Here is a 5,203-nt window from a genome sequence, read left to right on the forward strand (position 1 = left end):
AGCAGATTATGCCCCCTCACGCGCACTCGCTCACTCCGTCGGTCGCTGCTACACCAACGTGCGAGAGAAAGAAAAGCAAAAGAAAGGCACAAAACATAAAAGTATATCGGTGGTTCCCGATAAGTCAACCACAAATCTTGCACGCACAGGTGGTCGCGTCTATTCCTGTTACCGCGAGAAAAAGAAAAATATAATATGTGGCAGGTCCTCGTGACCAATCCTGTTTTCCGCTTGGCGGCGCGCAGGTCGACTTCAGGCACGCTGCGGTGGAGACGCACGCAAATTCAAGCAACGACTTCATCGCGTGTTCAGCAGTCATTCGGCCAAGAAGCGCCGGGGAATTTTTGTGGGGTGTCCATTTAAAAACAGCACTTGCGCGGGTCCCCTCCTTATACCAGCCCATATCAGATCCCGGGAGTGGTTTTTGCAGCGCCTTCCAAATTGTCGGCGCTGCCTTTGTGTTCGAGACATGATGCCTTGGGATTCATTAACAGCTCGCTGCATCGGCCACTTCTTAATGTTTCCTTGCGGTGCTGTCAAAGAACGCATCAAGGATGCAGTGCAATCGGATAGGTGAAGCCGTCGATGATTTCTTTGGCGCACCTTGGTATTTTATTGGTGCGGAAAGTCCTTCGTAATTTGACATATTGTTGTTCATCGCGAAAAGGGTTGTTTTTTTTTCGCGCGTTCCACAAAACGAGTGAATGACCTACCCGCCTGATTACATCGTTAACGGAAGTTAGGTCACTGTAGACGTGTGAAGAAATGACAGAGGACTAAACGTTTGTCGCTTCTTTAAGAAGGTTTTTACAAATGTCCAGCTTGGCGTCTTAGCTAACGTTTTGCACACTCTATAGTATACATTTTTGCCTATTTATTAGTTTACAAAAATTACTTTTGTCTACGTAGCTTGTAAGAACTGCAAGCATTTAGGGATGTCCTTTGGAATCAGGCATATTTGGGCGTTTCGTATAGCACCAGAAGGGTGAAAAGCGTTGATTCAATCAAATTCTTAGGCATATTCACGTTTTATTACAGACATACATACATACATAGCTACATACATACATACATACATACATATATACATACATACATACATACATACGTGTATTGCATAATAATAGTAAGAATAATAAGAATAAGAATCTTTATTTTGGGTCCCCAAAAACAACCACATCGGTCTTCCCCTTGGTGCACCAACACAAACAATAAAACCAGCAAACAAACAAAAAACCCTAACCACACATTAAGTTAGGAGATAAATGTAAGATTATCCAAATGGCGACAGTACATTGCAAAAGTTGCATAGTTATCAAGGTGGGGTGGAGCGATCGCGTTATAAAATTACTGAATCCAAGAGACAGGTGAGGTATTGCACAGTGAGGAACATACAAGCATACATAATGTCTGGTTATATGTGAAGGAACATGAAAGTTCACCATTGCAAGGAATTGGGGAGGATCAAATGCACCATCAGCAACCTTGTGCAGAAGAACAAAGTCTCGAACAGATCTCCTGGCAGACAGAAGTGAAAGTGAAAACATATGAAGTATAGGTTCATAATTATAATAAAAGCGCCTCTCAAAGTATCTATCATGAACAATTCGGATAACCTTTTTTTCTGAACATTTTCTACAGTTATTGCTTGTGTTTTAGGAGTCGAGTTCTGCATGACAGGAGAAAACTCGTGTCGTGACCTCACCAGGGAATTAAAAAGGTGGATCAATAAAATGGGTTGTTTAAAATTACGCGTCAAGCGATATATTATTCCTAATACTTTATACGCATTTCCGACGAGTAAAAGCACATGATTTTTGAAATTTAAGGCACAGTCAACACACACGCCAAGATCCTTTACAAGAGGTACACGCTGTAGTGGTGATCCTTCAGGATAATAGTAAAGTCAACAACATCGTGCGGTTGGCACAAGAAAAACACCTTTGTTTTGGCGGGGTTAAGCACCAATTGATTTTTGTTTTACACCTTTGAAGAATGTTTGACACGCCGTTTTGTAAGATATCGGAATTTTGAAGTTTTGTGAATGCTTTTTAACAAATTAATGTCATGAACGAAAAGTAATAGCTCAGACGTATCTACGCAAGACACAATATCATTCATGAAAATCAGCAACAACATAGGGCGCAGGACTGATTCCTAAGGAACACCGGAAGTTGTAAAAAAAATGTTTTGAGAAACTGTCATCAACGCGAACATTGATAGAACGCAACCACAGATAGCTGTTAAACCATTCACACAGCTCATGACACACTCCATATGAAAACAGCTTACGCAAGAGTAAAGGGTGACTAATACCCAACTCACACGGTCACCATAACCCCCCATTCACACTGGAAGCGGATCCGCGTTCGCGAAGCGGTTGCGAAAGCGGTTGTATAAAGATCCAGTGCAATTGCACGCGCATTTGATGTCATCGTGCGCGCGTGCAATTGTACTGAATCCTTATACAACCGCGTTCGCAACCGCTTTGCGAACGCGGATCCGCTTCCAGTGTGAATGAGCCCTAAAGGTACCTTTAACATAGGTCCCTTTGCTATCGGCGAATAAGCCCGTGCTCTCGGGTCGCGAGCACACGCCACGCGCGGAAGATCGTTTATTGATTGACCGCAGAGAATAAAGGTCCCTTAGCTAAAGGTACTTTTACGGTCGTGTGAATAGGGTATTACTCTGTGAACTAGTACATGATTTACCCAGGCCCGCAAGATCACGTGTGTTCTTGTGGGCGGGGGACACTGTTGCAATAGATAGAACGTTATTACAAAACAAAACAACGTACCGGCATGCTTTCGACCAAGAAAAGACAACCTCTGTTACATGTTACAAAACCGATCAAGTTAAAACTGTGAATTTGAAACTTTGAAAATCAAGAGATGCAAACACACACAACGCACCAACTTAAAAAAAAACAACACTCACTTATCTTAGTTTTGCCTCTTATATATTTCTACTGGTTCTAGCCTTTTTTTTTTTTTTGCTTTTTTGTTTTGTTTTTAGGGGGAGGAGCTAAGCGAGCTATATATGTAAGTTAAGGGGTGTCCAAACAGGACACTACAAAACCCGCGACTCCGACAAATCGTGAAAATTGAAGCGGACGTTTCTATTTTTACGGTCTGTCGGAGTCGTGAAAATGTTTGCAGGAGTCGTGAAAATTTTTACGATCACGACTGCTCTCCTCTTCAGATTGACGTCACACGCCACCTGCGTCTGTCTCACCTCGCCAACGCCCTCGCGTACCGCCGTCGCCTCGGCTCGAAGGCCAAGGAGGTCGGCTTCGGGTGGATTTGGGACATTCCTGCGTCGAAGGTTGCGTTTCGCCCGCCTCGGATCTGCTTTCTTTGTCGAGATTCACTTTCGTCGTGATGGCGTCCGATGCGGTTCCGTATTGTGAGCGGAGGCCTTGAGCGATTGACCGACAGCCAACAGAGCGTGTGAGTGGCTCTCCGGACCCACGTGATGAGCAGAGCAAGGCCGCCGTGGAGGAAGCGAGGGGGAGATTTGACGGAGGGAAGTTTCCCCCCGGGAAGAATTGACGGAGGGAAATTTCCCTCCGACGGCCGGAAGCGGATCGCGGCAGAGCGCGGCACGATTTGCCGGAGTCGCGGGTTTTGTAGTGTCCTGTTTGGACACCCCTTTACAAGGAGGTTTGTATTCTACTAGAAGAAGGGAGCCCAGTGAGTCTTATGATCGGCATCATTTTTTTGCGAAAGGCTGGAGAGCGATATTTGCAGAAAAGAATAGATCCTTTCCGAAATTCAGTCTGGCAACCTTGATCTCTATCATCATATCAGTGTATCACATCCGTGCCAAACTAGCCAAACTAATGGCGGCCTTTTTGAAGCTGATGAAGGAAGAAGATGAAGATACTACCAAGCGGAATATGAGTCATATATACCCGTCAGCGATACGAAGGTGAAGAGCCCTCTTCTTGTTTTTGACGCTCCTGCAAGTTTTGGAACAAGCTCTGTTCCAGAAGAGGGCTAGAACTCAATATTTAGACCCCCAAGCCACGTACCATTTGTAAGATGTTCACCTTCATATTGCCGGCGGGTGTACGTTCGAGACGTCAGTACAACAGCACGCGCGAATTGGATACAACGGCCTCGTAAGTGTCTATTTCGGGGCGTGGTCCAATCAATCTCTGGGCATGAGCATGGCGCTAAAGCCTTTTGGTGGAGGATACTTAATCGAGGGGCCGCATGGATCGCCGCTTTGTGCTGGTCAATTCGTATCTTCCCACCATCGAAACCGAAACAAATCAAGAAAAAAGTATGAGGTGATCGAAGAACCAATTCACATCGTTCATTGTCCTGTGAAAGTGACGGCGCCCGATGAAATACAGTTTCACGACCGCCGTTACCTCGCCCAAAGTGAAACTGCTTTGTGAGCCCCCAGACGGCACTGAATTTCGAAAAGGGCTCTACTGGCTCCGCTCTCGTCGACTTGCATTTAGGAATCGTCCGATCATTGTTTTGATCGCGTGTTTTTAGGCGCCGAACTCCCCGATACGCGGATGTAACACACAATCTTGCGCGATGGCAATCAGGCCGTGCACGCTGGCTGGGCTACAGATAAACGCAGGCCCGAAGTGCTCACGTACGCCGACGTCCTCGACCGAATACCTGTATACAAGCAGAGGGGGAAAGTGACTATACTGGACACCCTGTATATTACGCGGTCCTACCCAGCACATAAGAAAACCGTTTTTGCCTGCCTTTGCTCCAATTTAAGGGCCCCATAAAGGCTGGTTGCGTTTAAGCCTGGTTGGCTGCAACCAGTTGAACACGAAATCGCAAAGGATATATGATTGTGCTACACTAAAAAAGGGCGTGGACGGGAAAGTATACAACAACGTTTCGGGTGGACGCCTTTCTTCGAGTGATAGACACGAAAAACGACGAGAAACAGGTAAGGGTCGTACACGTCACAAAACTGGGGGCAAGTACATTGGTCCAGAGGGAGGGGAAGGCGAAACTGTTAGAAGGCGGGGTACATCGTCTTCGCTTGTCGTCTATTGCAGTTAATAACGAGAAAAAGTAACAAAAAAGAAAAAGAAGCGAAAGAAGGAAGAAAAGCTGGGATGGGCGCCAGTGATACGGGGTCTCGAATTTGCCTTATGGCGTCTTCTGCGAGAACACGACACACAGAATGGTCCTAGGGGTTCTCCGGTCACCACAACCACGAC

The sequence above is a fragment of the Ixodes scapularis genome, unplaced genomic scaffold, assembly GCF_016920785.2.
Source record: "Ixodes scapularis isolate PalLabHiFi unplaced genomic scaffold, ASM1692078v2 PGA_scaffold8__174_contigs__length_109621045, whole genome shotgun sequence".
In the NCBI taxonomy this organism is placed as follows: Eukaryota; Metazoa; Arthropoda; class Arachnida; order Ixodida; family Ixodidae; genus Ixodes; species Ixodes scapularis.